The sequence below is a fragment of the Copidosoma floridanum genome, unplaced genomic scaffold, assembly GCF_036245765.1.
Source record: "Copidosoma floridanum isolate Cflo_tuat_1 unplaced genomic scaffold, Cflo_Japanese_pri ptg000016l, whole genome shotgun sequence".
In the NCBI taxonomy this organism is placed as follows: domain Eukaryota; kingdom Metazoa; phylum Arthropoda; class Insecta; order Hymenoptera; family Encyrtidae; genus Copidosoma; species Copidosoma floridanum.
The window spans coordinates 1500790-1519832 of NW_028321893.1; the positions used below are offsets into that span (position 1 = coordinate 1500790).

At 33.5% G+C, this 19043-nt stretch overlaps 1 protein-coding gene across 1 annotated transcript in view; it reads right to left on the reverse strand.

Moving 5' to 3' along the window:
• The window catches only part of CarT (Carcinine transporter), a 1715434-nt gene that overhangs the window by 1018824 nt on the left and 677567 nt on the right, over nucleotides 1–19043 (reverse strand). The window lies entirely within an intron of this gene.

Below are 19043 nucleotides of genomic sequence, written 5' to 3' on the forward strand. Positions count from 1 at the left end.
CCTTCGCAGATTTCCTGCTCTTGTCGTTCAAATTGTTGGTCGAAACTATGTACATGTAAAAAAGCAGGTTTGCTGTGTACATGAATGTGCAAAATTTGTCATTAAGATAGTTGCGAAAATGCTTCCACCATTAGTCAACAAACCCATGAAGATGACTTATTTGATGATACAATTGATGAAGTTGTTACCTATCAAGAGCAAAGTACCGAAAAAAATGTTGAGTGCGATACTTATTCCTCCCATTCTAGTAACATTAAGCAGACACTAGATGATATCATTAATTAAAAACAACGTCCAATGGTGGTACTGTCATATTTTGAATTTATTAAAAAACAAAACGATGTTTAGGTCGTTTGGACAACGTCCCGGCCCTCATCAGGTACAAAAATCTATGAGGAACAAAATTCTTTGCAATACAAATTTAAGTAAAATATAATAAACGCAAATTAAGTTACATGTATAACATACCTCTGACTCTTACGAAAGGGATGTAAAATCGTAATGTAGTCAGAGTTTCAAGCTAAGTTGCTTTTTTACCCTGCACATATACAAATGACATAGTACACGCACGTAATACAATCAAATGAGAATCGCAAGCAGATCCTTGAGACGCACATAAACAGTTCATGTTTTCCTAATACTATGAATGAAAGGGGTCCTCGAATCATGTATATAAAGTTGGTCACCTTTTTTAATTGACATAACGAGAGACCTATAACAATCTTTCAATTTTTCTGTATCTTGTTGTCTATTAATATTATTATTAAAGTAATGTATATCTAACATTTCGGAAAAAAGGCGCTTTTTGTAATTTTGTTCTATGTCTCAAATTTTAATACTATCAAAATTAAAATTATGTGTAAATTCAATGCTATGTTGTCATGGTACCAATGGATTCTTTTTTTTCTCGATGTCTCTTTTGTGTTCTGTCATTCTTAACTTTACAGCTCTCGATGTTTGACCAACATAACAGCAGTTGCAATTCGCACATGGTATGTGGTAAACAATATTTTTTTTATCGAGTGGCTTAGTTACATCTTTTCCAAGTAAAAAGATCGATTTTAATTTATTGTTTAAACTGTATATAAGACTAATGTGAAGCTTCTTACAATAATATTTAATATGACTATGCAAGTGGGGAATATACGGTATTGATAAGATTAATTTGTATTTATTTTTATTTCTGTTGCTATTGTCAATCATATTCATGTTTTTCAAGGTATTTAATCTTTTATTCACAAATTTGTCAATAAATCTTTGAGGATAGTTGTTAGCCAACAAAAATTTATCGATCAATTTTAAATTATAATTATGAAATTATGTGTTTGCTAATTTAATAGAAAAGTCTACTAGTGTGTAAATGATACCTATTATATGTTGTATTGGATGGTGGGAAAGAAAATTCAAGTATCGGCCTGAGTGTGTGGGTTTTTGGTACCAATTAGTTAGTACTGTGTTATTTTTTTGAATAATAATCTCCAAATCTATGAAACTGATGCTGCTGTGATTGTTAGAGTAGATGATATCATTTACAATTTTGAAAATGATTAACAAAATTACCATAACCATCATATTTGTAAAAAATACTTTTTAATAAATAAAAACGTACAAAGTAAAATTAAAGTATACAATAATTGTCAACGTTCTAATGTACAAAATATTATGCAAAATTATTGCGTAAACAAAACAACGCTAACTGTTTATTCTCTATATGCTTGAATTTGAGTTTCCAAGTACGATTTCGTTTATTCCACTTTTAAAAGCCATGATACACACTCAACAATTGTATACATATATATATATATATATATATATATATATATATATATATATATATATACTTGCAGCCCCCCGTCTCAGCTTCGCCCGAGACTAACTAAATAAAACACCGTAGTGTGTTGACATGTAATGTGAAACATTTGTAGTTAGAAATTTTACACATATTCCTGATACATCACAGACCAAAAATCTTCTTATTAAAAACACATTTTTTCGAAATCCATATAGTTTATTTGGTCAAATAATAAGGTGTAGGAATTCAAAAAAATAATAATGTTAAGAAGTACCGTGCGCTCCTTATGCTATAAAATAATCAGTGGCCATAAGAAGCAGTTGATTTACAGTTTCATCCGTGTAATTCACGAAAACGGTTATTTTTTTTAGCTGTTAGAATTTAAAACCCCCAAAAAATTTATATTAAAAAAAATTTTTTCCTCATATCTTACAACTTAGCAGAGCAACAAAATCCTGGACCTTAAACGATACAGTTTTATTGCCACAAAAACACAAATACATTATCTACTCATTAAAAAATTTGAAGAAGAATCTTTAAACATTTCAGAGATTGCTGTGAGGGTACATTGAAAAGCTGATCTCTCACGTAATGGACTCTTTAGTTGTCGATTTTGACGCTGCTGTTTCAATCTCGATAAATTTTCTGCGTCAGTTTCTTGACGCTTAAGTAAAATTGTATTTATTAGATACACTCAAAGTTTTTCTTCCAATTCACCCTCTTGCGACTTTTGGCATGCTTAAAATTTTTGCAACCCCTAAAAGCTGTTTTCTGTCAACTTTGGCGAGTTCAAATGTATTAGTTGGCAAGGTAGTTCGACGTCCGATGGCCCTAAAAGAAACGGTGAGCTTCTTAATTTAATTCTTTCTTGACTGCAGTTAACAGCAATTGTGACTGTCTGGATACCTCAGGGTGATCTTCTCTGGCTTGCTGTTGAAAACCCAGACTGATTGGGAGAAAAATTACAAAGTCCTAAGCTTTGAGACTAGTTGTAGTGCTCTTTCCCAACGTCTCCTGGTACAACGTCAAAGACGTTGGTGTCTAAAGCATCTTCTTTATTTGCAAATTCAGTTGTTTTGGTGATCTTAGATGGGGAGATTGGTTAGTGATACTTGTCCAGTGGAGGCTGTCCCGTTGGCTCAAGTTTTTTTTCCTTTATAGCTTTTATAAGTTTGCCGAGCACAGACCTTGGAGAAGATCAGTGATTCCTGGTTGAATGCTTAGAGTCGAGAGGGTAATACAGGGTCGTCGGTCACCGGGTTTTCCAGCCTTGCGAAGAACAACTCCACAGGTGACTTTGTGCGTCTGCTAGTGAATAGCTGACTTGGTTTAATAGTGCCCGTCTTTAGTTAATATAGTCTTTTAGTTGACAAATCGCTTTTGGAAATGGTAATAAAAATGTATTTGTTGGCAAGGTAGTTTACACTTAGGTGGATCCCAAAAGGAACCGATAAAATTGATGGTTAAGTAGGGAACGTAAATACTTATAATGGCTCTAAAAAGCGCCAGTGGTGAGACTTCCAGTGGTGAGACTTCTTTATTATTATTTTTAATGATGAAGAGCTGGCTATGGGTTGCTTGATTCTTACCCTGGGAGTCTCGATGTACGGAGACTGTGATGGAGGGAGGTATGCCACTGACCAAAGAATATCTCGTCTCGGGTCGTTCCCCGGATAACCAACCGCTTCTTGTTAGACGGGAACATGCGGGTAAGCGCGTTGAGACATGACAAGCAAAAAGGTAGCTGTTGTGGATGTCCGTGCCTTTTAGAGCTGTTTTTCCTTGCTTACATTTGTAGCCAAAAATTCTCTAACTGCACCAGTTAGGATCGTGGGACTGCCACTCAACTCTGAAGAGTTGGTGCAGATTGTGCTCTGGCTAGATATGTCTCCTGGTTTTGTGGCAGAGATAACATCGGTTTGAAGTAATTTTTTTTTTTTGATCGCATTCGTCGAGATTCAGGGTGAATGGACACCTAGGTCCCTTACCCCTTAGAGAAGAGTGTTGTCCGTAACCAGGATAGCCAGTTGCAAGACTGTCATCAGCACTCTCTATACAGCTCGTTGAACTGCGGAGCTCGACTACATCACTACCAAGACGCTCTAGTCTATTACAACCACACTTATTTAATTATGTTGCAGGTAGCTTCGATTTTATGTCGACGCTACCAGCGGATTTCACTGAACTAAAGTGAAAAGCTGGTGTATTTTTGAAAAACTTTGAGCTCATTTATTGCTATTGTTATTAAATTTTTTAAGATAAAAACTATACTAAAAGCGTCTAGGAACTATCATAAATCAGTGTGCAAAATTTCAGCAAAATCGGTTCAGTAGTTTTTAGTAGTATGCAAGTCAAAAAAGGGTCAATTGCAGAAAAAAATTTAGGAAAAATGAATGTGTACTTCATGGAGGATCACTGGAAATTAAAAGAACACTTTTATTGCCCTCATATTTCTATTTTCACTATAATTTTTTACCGTCCTTTTTTTCCCTAACACATAACCTGTTGACGATACGTGCACTATTTGTCTAAGCTGCAGCATAGTTAGTGCATAACAACATATTTTTTCATACATAATGATACATAGATATCTTTACTACCATACCTCGCCACACTCCACCAGGCCACCAAGCTATCCTCTTTTTCTTTACTTCCAGCCAATATACAGCGGGATTCCTGTCTCCTCCCAACCCCCTCGCCTACACTTCAGTGTCTTGTGCTCACATTTAACTCTCTGCAGGAGTCACCTTGCTTTTCAATAAGATTCATCCAACGCCTAACCAAGAGTTTTTTTCCTATCCAAAATCGTTTAATGCGCCTGAAGAAGTTTTTACTTCAAAAATCCCTTTATGTCTGTATCAACAAATAGCGCCGTGTACATATGACAAATAGCAGTAAATGAAAAATCACAAACCCAATTAAATCAAAATAAGTTCTTATAAGACAAAAGAAAAAATAATTTTTAATTAACTGCTATTTTAAATACTTATCCAGTAACCTTTACTGTATTTATTACAAAATTTTATGTATTACTACCGTAGCATTTTGCATATTGCTTATGTATTTTCTTTGATTTGTCTGTTGACCACTAACTGGTTTGATCTTCCATTTAACTTATTCGAAAATGCATAAATACACAGTTAAAAGCAGTAAAAATCCATTCTATCCTTCGTGATTTTAAAAACAGTTTAAATTATCCTAAGTTTATGCATCTATTATGTCTTCTAAACAGTATCTCATACGTCTTTTTTTTCGCTATTAATGTAACTAGTTTAAAAAATTTTAGTTCTTTGTTAATACAATGTCAAAATGAAGGCAAATCCCTTAGAATGGTCTATTATCAAATGCAAATACATGTTTGTATAACTGTAACCTGCAAAATATCCTATGTATCTAGTGAAAATATGTCAAAAGTTGTGAAGAATGGACGCTATTGTGATGATAGAGCTTAAAAATATCGTAATATAAGTTTATTTTTAGACCAGTTGTACAAAAAATACGTAGTGCTTTGATATGCTGATACAAATTTTGAAACTGAAATTCGTAAGTTACCATGAGCGTTGTTTGTTTTATTCGTACATCCTCTCGTTCATTGTGTAATTTTTTAATTAAACTACTAACAAATTTTTTGGTTAGCCATATTTTTTTCTGACTCCCTACTATTTTTTAACATTTTTATTTTAAATTTTACACTTTACATTGATTTCTAACTGTTTTTTATTTTCAAATGCTCGCATCCATTCTCATGTTCCCCAAAAACGGAGTTCTTTAATGAACAGTATGCATTTAAAAAATTCCTACCTAAGTTTTAAAGTATTTGAAAGTTAAATCACGATACATATTGTTAAAAATTTTTCTTAGTATGTGGTAGTTCTGATTTTAGATAGTAAAAATTTCTAATGGTGTACGACCCGTATGAATCATGTATTTTTTTCCATTAAATAATATTGCCACTACAATTTAGATTCTCTTATTGTTAAGAAAATAATAAAAAAGGCCTTTTCAGTCTTTTGATAACGTTAACCGTTATACTTAAAAAAAGCATATTATACAAAAAAAAAAAAAAATACAATATAGGCTTAAGAAATTATTTTATTTGCAGTTTTTCTCATATAGCTCTGGGGCCCAGTTTATCAGCATCTGTACAGAATAATGACGATTTTTCAGATCAAAACGTGCATTTATTGTTTCTAAATAAAAGTAATTTCTTACTTCTTCCACATTTTTTTAGCAAGTATTTGCCTAATCAAACTTCATATCTTATTCTAGTTAATCGTGAAACGTTTCTATTTGCTTTGACGTGGACATTATGTCGTCGATATTTATCAACTTTCTCTTATCTAATCATGATTCAGTAAGGTTTCGTAAAGCTATCATTATCTAGTTTGTATAGGATACCAAAGTCAATTTTTGGTCCATATCAATTATTAAACTGTTTTTTTAAGCAAAATATTAAAATAACTTCTTAAAAAGTTAAAACTGTATACTTAAGCGACTTCGGACTTTTATCTTTTACTAAATATATCCATAAACAAATTATATGAAAACTCCTACGCGAAATTAAAAAAATTAGTCGTTAGAAAAATTAAATACTCCTTTAGGGCTGTGCCTATCGAAATTTTTTAAATCTTGTTGCGTAATTGTAAGCTTTGTAACACTGCTTCTTTACCCGAAAATAATAGAGGCGCTGACCTAGTGTTCTCAAATGACAATCACGTATGTTACCTTTGTTACTCTTGCACCTTCAGTTTCTTCTTCTAAAAAAAGGTATAAGCGCAGGAGTCTTTCCGTTCTACCAGGAGGGCTATAAAATTAACACAAAAAAATGCCTTGAACTATTTCTTTATACTATCACTTACACTAATACACAGTCTTTATTTACCCAATACACGACTAAACGCTTCACATCGTTCTCTGGACGGCCCTGCAGCGACTTTACTTCGCACCATGCGAGCCACGAGTGCACGTCCACCACGTCCTGCTCATCTTGGACAAAAAAAAGCTCCTGCTCATTCTACACCTACGCTACTTTACACACATTCACACTTCGTCCCCAATCCCACATTACTATATTCTCTCTCTCTCTCTCTCTCTTTCTCTCTCTCTCTACACTGCTTGCTCTTGCTACCTACACTTACACACACTCTCTCTCTCTCTCTCATTCTCAACATTATTCTCGTCATCTCGATCTCTCTCTTTCTTTTTTTTTTTTTTTTTTGTTCTTTTTGTTTTCTTTTGTTACTTGTTAGCATCATTTTGTTCTCCTCTTAGCGTATATACAGCTCTCTAAAAACAAACAAATTTGAAGAAGCTTTGACTTTTTGCTCTTTGTATATACGTTGCATCAGCAAAAGCATTTTGGGACGTGGAGGCCACTTTGCCTAGCAACAGCTTTTGATTATTTCGTCTGTCACGAGAAGTCCAAATAGTCGTTTATGCAGAGTGCTTGTCTGTGCATATGTACGAAGTGGCGTACATCCAGGTAGTTATTTTATTAATCAGTCTCTAGCTGAGCCACCATTTTTTTTAACATAAGGAGCATCCAAGGCCAAATGAAGCTTTGCTTTCCGATCTTTCATTCTAGTTATCCTTTGGACATCTTATCTGAACAATTTATATAACTATGTCTCAAAAAGAGTCTAACAGTGACTGACTAACTTCGGTTTACCTATAAGGGCTCTCAGCCGACTGGTGCTAGTGATTGCAAGACGTAAGCCCAGAGGTGGACAAGTTTTATAAGTTGTTAAACTTACACCTATTATAACAAATATCAGCAAGTTCCTGAAGTGGCCTTGCCTGCTCTCTCAAGGTATTGTAAGAAAACTTTTTGTGTACACGTAGGTAAAGATCATAACTTTTTGCAGCGCCTTAATGCAGAGACGATTTGATTCGCAATAAATTTAAATCATTTCGGGAATCACAGCAAAGTTTTTTTTGTTCCTGTATTAATTTTAATTAAAAATTTCTTCAGATGTTAATCCTGGTTGAGGTTTAATTGACTTTTTTTATATTAAGTACTATTTGAAGCGTTCAATAAAAAACATAAATTATTATAAAAGTGTTAAGAAACATGATGAAATTACAATCTGTAAACATAAAAGTTGAACCCAAGGCTAAGAAAATTTTTTAAAGAATTATTAAAGGACTGTGTGTTACTGCTATTAGTCAAGTTTTTGGCACATAGTATACTGTATTATAGCAAGATCTTACAACTCACTCCATCAATTTTTTTAATTTTTGGTCTAGGCTGAACCAGATACTAGAAAACGGTCTAACAAATCAGTATTGATGAAATAATTTTTTAAGTATTAGACTAGTGAAAAAATTAAGAACTCAGTGATTGTCGAAGAATTATAGTGAGTCTCAGAATGCCGTTCTAATTATGTTTAAAGTATAAACAGCTTCGTTGTCTAGTGCAAGAACTGCCATTACTGTCAGCGAATGAGGATAGTAATACTCCAGCTATGTCTACTAATTGAGAGTAATAATTTAAAATTTCTCTATAAATGGCATTTTGTGTCAGGTATGTATATAAAAAATCCTTTTTTTGGTAAATATTTATTAAAATTACGACTGATCTCTAGGAAGATAAGGCTGCTAATTTTTTTCATCATAGTGATCTTGATAGACTCGAATGTTAACCATAACCCTACTGACCAAGCAAATACAACGTTGAAGCTATTTAATATAGCAATTAGTTTTGTGCTAATTTAGAAAAATACTAGATCAGAAGGCTTTAGAATTTTTGTGCATAGAAGTCCAGTTTATTATTCTTACATTATTAATGGATGCAAAATTTCTCAAGGCTTGTTACAATCAAAAGAATTATTTACTATCATTAAGAAACAGCTCAACCAGACGTGGTCAATCCAAAATTATGCCTTGCAATGAGCCTTACATTTGTTATATCACGAGCAGGGAGTAGAGGTTATCTATACTCGGAAAATAAGCCATTAGGTAGAAAATATATTTAATTAACACTTTTATGGCAGCTTTTGCTTGTGAGAATAAATTTCGCTAGTAAACAAAAATTTTTTTTCACACTTTCATCAACTGTTTTTATTAACTATAATGGTACGCTTTGACAAAATAATTTAACTTTTTTATTTAAATTGTAATAATTTTACATCCTTGTATACCAACTTGCCCTTTTCTACAACTATTTCATGCTTTGATTTGATATTGAGATAACATGCCACATCGAAAACAACAAGAAATTTGAAAACATTTTCAGTATTATAACTATTAGTTACAAAAAAATAAAGGGTCTGAAAATATGTGGGATCAATCTGTATATTCAGTTCTTTTTGAGAGAAACGTAAAATAAAATAGTAAAAACTTTTAAATTACAAAAACAAACACACTTGCCACTGCACCATAAAGAGAGGACGATAACATGAGCTACTAGTGCCCATAAGCACAGAGACTTTACGCTAAAAACGTGACAACAAAGCCAACCAAAGTCTTTGTGAGCAAATGACCATCCAGCGTACCCTCGGCTGATTCAGTGTCACCTCTGGGTTAAGTAAGAAACTAATAAGTGGTTTCACGCTTTAGATACAGAACTTTGTAGTTCCAGCCATATAAAACCAGATAAGTGAAAATGATAAGTCTTGGTAGTGCGAAAGTCTTACTGTACCTAAAACCATCCAGAAAAAAGGGCTAATATCTCATTTTTAATTTTGTCAGCATGCTTTGCAAGCTGTCAACACCAAGCATACTTTTGCACTACTAATTCTATTGACCAATTATCCAATCATCGATTGCAATAAAATTTCCATTACGGCTTTTGCTCCTGCTCTTTTGGTTTTGTTGAAGTTATAACGGAAAATTTTACGCACTGGTCAAGTCATATGAAAAATTCTAAGGACATGTTTTAATCCCATTTGATTGATGACAAGCTAAGAGTTTAGTGTCAAAAGAAGAATAGTACTTGAGGAAAATACTTTAAAATATTTATTAAGCCGTCCAGAGTAATAATAAGGATAGACAGTTGGAAGAAACTAATTTAAATTTAGTCTATAAATACAGATTTTTACATTATGTTAAACATTACTTTTTGTTCTTTAACTGAATTTCAAAGTTTTAACGGCTTCTTAACTTTTTAAATATATACTGCACTAGTGGGCCTCTCTTTTCCAGAGGCTAACTAAATAAAACACCTTACTGTGGTGACACGTGAGGTTAAATGTTCTCAGTTCAAAACTTTGCATTTATTCTAGACAGTTTTTAGAATAAGAAGCTACTGATTGAAAACATTTTTGTTAGAAAGGTATCAGTTTATTTTGTTCAAGAATAAGCTGTAAATAGTAAAAAAACAAAGGTACTGTGATACCAAAAAAGCTGTTACGTTTGTAACAAGTAAAATAAGTAAACATTAATTGATGATAAATATACAAGTCTCTTATTAACTGGTCTTAACAATATTATTTTGCTTTCTTCTTTAGTTTTCCCAAGTCTGAACGTTATCTTTGGGTGGCTTCTTATATTATTTTTACTGGGCGGACTTTTGTTTTCTGTGGTTTTCATTGAATATGTAGTTGCTTTTTTTAGACTTTATTAAAGTAAATTGTTATACATTATATTTTTAATAACAAGCATAAATTATTTTAAAGAGTAAATTCGTGTTTTCTTAATTATTAATAATTAAATTTTATAAGACCATTTTATTTTGCGTCTATTTAAATGTATAAATATGATTAGTTGTTGGCGTCAAAGAAAAATTTTAACTTTTTTTCTTAAGATTAACCAGCAACTATACTACTATGCATATTTATCTCAATCTATTAAATGCATTTTAATAATTTACTTAAACTTCTTAATAAACTACTTTGACTTTCACTATAAAACATATGCTGGTGGTCAAAATTTGAAGAAAATACTTACCTCATCCTCGGAATTTTAGCAGGTTCAGAGATAGTAAGATAATACTTTCAGTTTATTGTTTCTGAACCCTCTAAAATTTAAAGGATTCAAGATATTCAAAAAATTGTACATTACAAATTTCGAAAATTTTGTAGTCTCTAATATTCATTAGCTTGTCATTAAAAACATAAGATTATTTGTTAAATAACGCTTAATGTCTTTAAAGTTTGTTTTCAGCTTTAAACCAAAAACTAAAAACTGTGGACTAAAGTCTCACGCTCCTTCACAGGCTGCGGAACAGGAGATAGTCCAACTATTAGCTTGTTTAAGAAAAATTAAAAGGAAGGAAGAAGTAGAGTGTTGAATATAATATCCAGATTAACTTACCCTTCTTTCCACTAATTCTTAATTCGGATGACCTGTACTTTCTGTTTCCGTCAATTTATACTTATTAATTTCAATATTCATTTATTTATTATTTATTATTTTATGATAATTTAAATTCCTTTTCCAATTAGTTTTGTGACACTTCATTTTATGTTACTAGTACACATATAAAAAACCATAGAAAAGAAACAAAAAGACGAAACGTCTGGTTAATCTTTTAAAATTAGTTATTACATCTGCACTTGATGAGCGGCAGCGGGCTACTAACTAAAACGCCGCGCAAAAAAATTTACCTTGCACGAAGTTTTGGTTAAATCTTCTTCGTCTTACTTGCTATGGAGCTGGTACTTGCTGACTTCATGTGTTTAAGCTTCATGGCTCGCTTCGGTTGTCGCTTGACACTTCTAAGAGCCACTAAGTACACAGTCAGCTTTGTTAGGTGACAACTATCGTTGAGTATGACTCTGTAAAGAGTCTTAAAATTGTATCATTGGGAATGAAATATAACAGAATAAAATTGAGTAAATGTAAAAATTTATTAATTTACGCAAGTCCCCACCTAACAGCCTCCCCTTCGTAAAACTATCACCGTCCTCAGTGAATATAAATTATATTATATTATTGTTACTTTTTTTTGTTTGTTAATCTTTCATGTTATAAGTAAACATTTATGAGTTACATAACATAAACATATTGCAATAATTCTTATAGTAATTTAATGAAGTATTAATTTACAGAATTATTACATTTGTTTATTCGGGACTGAGAGTAAGGGAAGGAATGGACTCGTAAATATTACGTCTTCTTCTTTCCCTCGGTCCCTGGTTTTGTGTTGTTAATTACTAGTCTATTGAGTGTATCGAGATTTGCTGACACTCCCATCTCAAGGCATAGTTTATAGTTCCAGTCGTATTCTACCAAGTTGATATTTTCCTGGCATGATGGGCAGATTTTTTTTAATTTTATTTGTTTTTTGCGCAGAAGACTGTGCATTTCAAGGTGGCATTTGTATATTAAATTTTCACACTATGAATGTGTTACTATTTCATGGCTTTTTTGCGAGTCTTTGAGGGAGTTATTCGCCCCATGCATTTTGAGTCCTTTGAGGGCCCTTTCCGTCAATTCTTCGTTATAGTATGTAGCGAAGCTTAGGTTTACCTGTCTTCCATCGTCGCGTATGGCATCTAATGGGTAGTAGTTTAAATGGCTCAAAGGGCCGAGGGTTAATAACAACTGGGTGTATTTATCCGGATTCATAATGGCCGGTACCTTAGATACTATTTTTCGCGGAATTGAGTCATTGTCTTTTCGATCGTTATTTATTTTAATCGTGTTTTCTGTTTTTGGTTGTTTTGTGATTACATTTTTTAGCTGGTGAGTTATGCAATACACTTTTATCTGGAACATGTTTTCTGCCCACTCAGCAGATCCATACGTTATATGAACGAGAATAATATCTTCCCGTGTTTGTTTTTTGGTTGAAAAATGAATATCTTCTATTGGATATTTGTTTTAGAAAAATTCTATAGTATAGTTTGTATTAATAGGTTTTTCAATAATGACGCTTATTTGAGTCCCGGTACGATTTACTTTTACAAATCAAAATATTAAACTAAGATCTTCTTCATTAGGTTTTTTCAGGGTTTTGACTTCCATCGCTGACTCTACATTCTTAGTTGGTGCTTCGATGTTTCGTGAAGATGATTTGTCTTCTATTTCAATGGTTGTTGTGTCATTTAAGGTTGCTGCAGCAACTGCCGCATCACATCGTTGGTAATATTCGGCTTCGTAGCTGGTGTATGAAGCCGAACATGGCTGTTCTTTTTATGATAACATCGAACCAAATTTGTTAAGCGAGGTTTCCAATTGGCGTTTATCAATTGGTTCTTTGGTCATTATGTTTAAACAACGTCCATTTTCCGATATATTGTGGACCTTGAATTGTCTTTTATTCTGCCAGGGGACAGGTGCCGTTGACTTTGCCCAATTCCTCTCGTCTGATTCATTCGACAATGAGTTGCCTCCCGTGGTGAAAGGAATGCCACTCCGTAACTTAAGTACCCCATAGCACAGGGTTCCCGTTCGATGGACCTCACTATCCCGAAGATTTACAGAATTTTTTTCAGCATTAGCCTACTATAATCCTCCTGTAGCAGTATGCTAAGCTGGGATCTATCAGCCATTGCTTCTGTGATATAAGCGTTTTGTTTGCCCATTGTGTGTGTAATTCTGCAAGCGTAAATATGATGGATGTTGTGAGGATCATTACTTGATACTGTACATGTATAAGTGTTCTCGTAGTGTAATTCGTGTTGTTATTGTTCGTAAAAGATATATGGAATGCAGATTTAAGAATAAAATAAGGTTTATGAAACTATTGAATAATATCATCATGCGCTTTTAAATTTAAAGCCTAATCATTATTATTTCAATAATCATTATATTTATTTATTTATATTACTAGTTATTTTTGAATGTATTCATATCTCTTTTTTTTTTTAATTAATTAATTATTAACAATCGTTCTTCATATAAATCCTGAAGATAAAATTAAACAATAAAGTGAAGTTAGAAAGAAGAAATACGTGAAAGGGGAAATTGATTTAACAAAGCTTAAAGTTGATACCTTAGAACTAAGTGATGTGTATTCGACGTAGAAGGTGGCTAGTTGAATGGTAGAGTTTAATTTTTAGGCGCATTTTCTGCTACTTTTGATCTTTTCTCGTAGATCAATATTTTCGGTAAAGATTGATTTTATTTCTGTAGTTAGTGTACAGCGTTGTCTTCTGCATGTAATCACATGTCTGTGGTAAGTCATTAACTTAACTTGTTGTTGAAATAATGGGTAAGTCAGTTTTCGGTTTATTTTATATTTTGTACTCTTTTTAATTGGTTCAGCATATTTCGTGCGATATTAAAGTTCATCGTTCTGCAATGCTAAAATAGCGCTTTTAGGATCCATGTATTTTACAGATCCTTGGGATAACCTTCCCCGCCGATCTCTACACTCTAACGGCAAAAGTGTAAAAATTAGAGGTAAAAAGTGTGAATCTATCGATTTCCGATTTTTAAAATTGAGAATCTTCTTATTTACACTTTTCAAAAGAGAAAATTGAGAAATCCCTCTATTAGAAGAGGGATTCCAATATTTAACCACTTAAAAGCAGTAGTTTAAAAGATGTACTACTTTCAAAAGTGTAAAAATTAAATTTACTCTTTTGAAAAAAGGAAATTTGAATAATCACATTTTTCAATAGTGTATTTTAGAATTTTTCCCTTTCAAAAGTGTAAAAATGATATTTAATCGTTTGAAAGGAGTACATTTAAGAATCACACTTTTCAAAAGTGTATTTTTAAGTTTCCTCTTTTCAAAAGTGTAAAAATGAGATTTAATCTTTTAAAAGGAGTACATTTAAGAATCACACTTTTCAAAAGTGTATTCTCGAATTTCCTCTTTTCAAGAATGTAAAAGTGAGATTTAATCCTTTCAAAGCAGTAAATTCAAAGATTACGCTTTTCAAACGTATATCTTTGTTTTTTCCTTCCAAACTTATATACATATATGTAAAAGTTAAATTTAGTCTTGTGAAGAAATAACATCGATCACAATATCTTAGCATTTCACTTTTTTAAACAGAAAGCATCATTTTTTTGTAATAAAAAGGTAGGAAGGGTATTTTTACTTTTGGGATAAGTGTTATTTTGAATGTGAATAAAAATCTGAAGTATTTCATTGTACTCATGTATGTCTTGTGTGTCTGTATGTGTTTGCTTGTATGGTCACGAAATTTTTAAATATATATTAATATCTTTATTAAAATGATTTATACATAACATTTACAAGATTGATAACTTTGATTTCAATGTTTTGACTTGTTGATTTGGTTCCTGCAAACCTAACATTGCATAAAAAGCATTGATAAAATTTTGAGTCTCATCTAAACACGTATATATACTAAACACGAAGTGCATTTTCACAAATACATTTATTACTTCTAAAAATCATGTCTGAGCGGTATTAAAATTTTGTTTACTCTTATAAAAAATGTGTCCAATGCAGCAGCAGGATTGGTTATATAGTCGTTAGGTTGGTTATCTATTATAATTTGTTATCCATCGTAACAACTGGCTTACATACTTTTGCTCGTTTTTTCTTCTTATTCTTGAAATATATCATAAATACTTTTTTTTGTTAACTATTTTTTTACTTAAAACGACAATGACTTTTTAAACAAAGCAACAATGTTTGTTGTAAATAATAATTGGTCAAAACTAATATCTTTAATAAATTGATTGTATTTGTTTTGCGGCTAGAATAATTTCATTTTTTCCACAAATTTGTTTATTTATCTTGGACAAAAACATTAACGGTAAAAATTATTATACAATTTTCGTCATTATAAGCACTATACTATACGAATTTTTTTCACAAATTTAGATTTGCATTGTGATAAAAGTAAATGTGTGCTATTTATTTATTTACTGTGACTAAATAGTACATTAGCAAACTTACGAAAAGGGCATCTTTTTCTTCCATAGTCAAGAGGTACTGAAATGCTATCACTGCTTTTAAGAAGTCTACAATAATATATTAAATCTTACATATTGTTGATAGTCTTAATGGATATAAAGACAAGTATCAAGATATGTATTTTAGTTAGCAGCATACCATTAGATACACTGAAACGTTTCTCAAATGCCGTTATATTAGTAGGTTGTTTTATATCACCAAAAATTTTGTTTTGGTACGTGTTCGTGAAAATTTGTGAAAAATCGCAGGTGACTTGATTATTCATGTAAAGAAATTCTTGCTCGATCTACAATCATGATATTTTAATTAAAGTTATAAATGTACGTTGTGTCATTTAAACTATTTAATTATTTACCATTTCACCTTCGTAGTCAAGGAATTGAGGAAATACAAACACGTTATTTTTAAAATTAAAAAGTTTTTTATCTACTGCTTTCATTTTTTGTTGTCGAAGTTCCCGTGTGTCAGCCATCAACTGCTTTATGTTCTCTTTGTTGAGGCTGTCTGGTAATAGGTTGTATATATATATATACATATTCTTTAATAGCCCATGAGCGATTACTACTGTCACGTACGATATCATAGCTACACGTACGTGCGCCCCCTCTTTTTGGGGCCTACTACATATGATTGTAGTGGGAGGGAGCAAAGCGATAAGCAGATAGGATGCTGAAAGGAGCGCTCTGGCTGGAACCGTCAAGGACGAAGGTCGTACACACGCCATGCGCTCTTCTCTTGTTTTTGTATTAATAAAGACGGTGATACTAGTTCCTCGACTATTTACTTCGTGCGCACCCCAAGTTCATAGAATCCTACGCAACAGTTTTGGTGTCAGAAGTGGGATGGTCATCGCGATTAAATAAAAACTAAATTTCTTTTAAGTTTTCGTCGACGATAAAGTATCGACTCTCGCGATTTTTGGGAAACACACATAGTGTCGTGCCACAAAGTTAACTAGGAACTGCTACGAGAGTAATTAGCGGAGCGAGGAGTTGCTGAAGTACGAAAAAAAAGCAGCTTCAATCAAGGACCAAGGCGGAGGATAGACCGGGGACTACGATAGAAATCAAGCAAACAAGGATAATAAAGATCTTGGTCGCCATTATTCTAGCCCGGAGCATATGGTAAGTACTTGAGATTCATAAATAAATAAATATATTAAACTGTCCAAATGGTCCTGTTAAAGTTTTTTTAGTGCGTTATAAATTTTTTTTTTTTTTTGCTATATCGATTTTGCGTTTGGTATTCTCCTCATAGTATTGGCGGTGCGTCATTAAGGTAATTTTTCGTGAGTCAGGAAAATTTCGGACAGTAAAGATAAATTGGTCAGATTGAAAGTAAGGAAATAATAAATAAATAAATAATAAATTAGACACACGGTAAATGTTAAAGTAAAGCGGTTTTGTCATCGTGAGATAGGAACGCAAAGAATCGTACAGAAATTTACTTATAAGTGTTTAAGCGCTTTTATACAGACAAGAAATAAAAAATTAAAAAAAAAAGAATAATAAAGAATCTACGATGAAAAACTTCGATGAAGCACATAGGGATGTAGTAAGTGTTAGGGAGGACGAAATTTCCTCGTATCCGAAAAATGAGTCGGAGTCAGAAATACTGACCGTATTTTTAGAGCACAGCCCCAAAACTCAAATGGAATGGGAAAAAATGAGTAAGAAACAGCGTATGCTAATGTTGAAGTTTTTGAAAAAAATGAAACCTGAGGTGATTAGGGAGAAAGTTTCACAAACAACATCATGCATAATGGGGGCGGGTGCAGAATATTCAAACACCGTAAGAAACGACGCTGCAAATACGTCACTCTTAGAGAATGCAGATTATACAGCTGAAAATGAGATGAGCGAAATTTCGAGGGACGTAATCTCGTACTCGAAAGATAGGTTCGACAGCAAAGATACACAGGATACGCTTCAACATGCGTTCAGACGAGGAGAAAAACAAGTGGCGCAGCAAACAGCACAGCAATGTGTGACTCAGTTTTCGGAGGAAGCACTTACACAAAATTGCAGGGAATTAGTATTTGGCTATAAAAATAATTGGAACTTACCGTCAAGGACGTCGGAAGAAATAAGAATTTATGAGGGGCAGCAAACAGGAATCCCAGAATTTTTCGGGCGCAAGGATGCAGGACGCTGGACCCAGCTACGAACCCACGGTCCCAATAAATGAAAGGGTGAGAGGCCAACCGATAGCAGCGTCATCTGACTGGCCGTTTCGAGATAATAACATGCACGGTGAATACATTTTGCGAGAGCAGCAACATCAAGCGCAGCCAAATCCGACTAACATAAACCCTATCATGAGTCAACAGCGAGTGAAAAACACGCACCCTGTCAGCATGCACTATAGTGCACTGTCCCATGTCAACAGCGCGACAAGTGGCATCCCTATATTCAACGGGGATCCAATAAACTTTCCGCTTTTTGAACAGATGGTGAGGACAGCAAATCTAGCAGTTCCGCCGCAATATAAAAAATACTTTATTGGTACGTTAAGCGGTAAACTTAGGGGGATGGTGGCAGATCAATTTTGCATTCGGTTATCACTGTTTAACACCGTAGACGCATTTTTACTCTCGCTGTTACGGCGATTCGGGAGCATGGGAGGCATAGATACACAGCTAGCCCAACTTAAGTCACTGACTCAACTGAACAGTGAAACCAAAATAATCAATACAATCATAAGAAAAATACGAGAACAGACGGGTCACGCACGGAAAATTTAAACTCCTAGGATTCTCGATGCACTTCCCAAGCGTCTGACATCCCCCAGTAGATAGGAAGATAACAAAAACACTCGACAGCAGAAAAATGGCAAACGTAGAGGTAAGAGAGTCGCTAGCTGCGAGTGTAAGAGTTGATATGACGACAAGGAGAGATAATTTGCCTCACAACAGCCCTCAAATGGAAGTAGGACGAAACAATTACGGAAGCGAGCCTCAGCGTGAAGCAGAAATAAATATATTTCTAGCAGGTAGGACACCCCCTTCGGTATTTATGACAAGCACTCAACTAAGAGGGGGGGAAGCAAAATTCTATGCGGACACAGGAGCTGAAATTTCTATTCTAAAGGAAGACAGTATTCTTCCAAATGCATTCTTTGACGTGAGAAACCGAGTAAGAATTGTAGGTGTTACGCACGGAGAGCGTAGCACTTTAGGTGTAGTTGAAATACTACTGAATGGCCTTATGTGTAGGTTGCATGTGGTCCCACGTGACTTCCCAATAGATGGGGAAGGTATTATTGGATGGGACATTTTTAAGTTATATCAAGGTCGCATAAGCGCGGCAGAAAGTATTTTTGAAGTAGGAGGAATGAAAATTAATTTAACCGAGCCAGAGATGCTCGAGATTCTTGCTAGGTCAAGGCAAGTTATATATGCCCGTGTCGGGGTAAATAGCGAAAAAATAAAAGTAGGGTGAGTTCCTTTGCAAAGAATGAGAGAAGGAG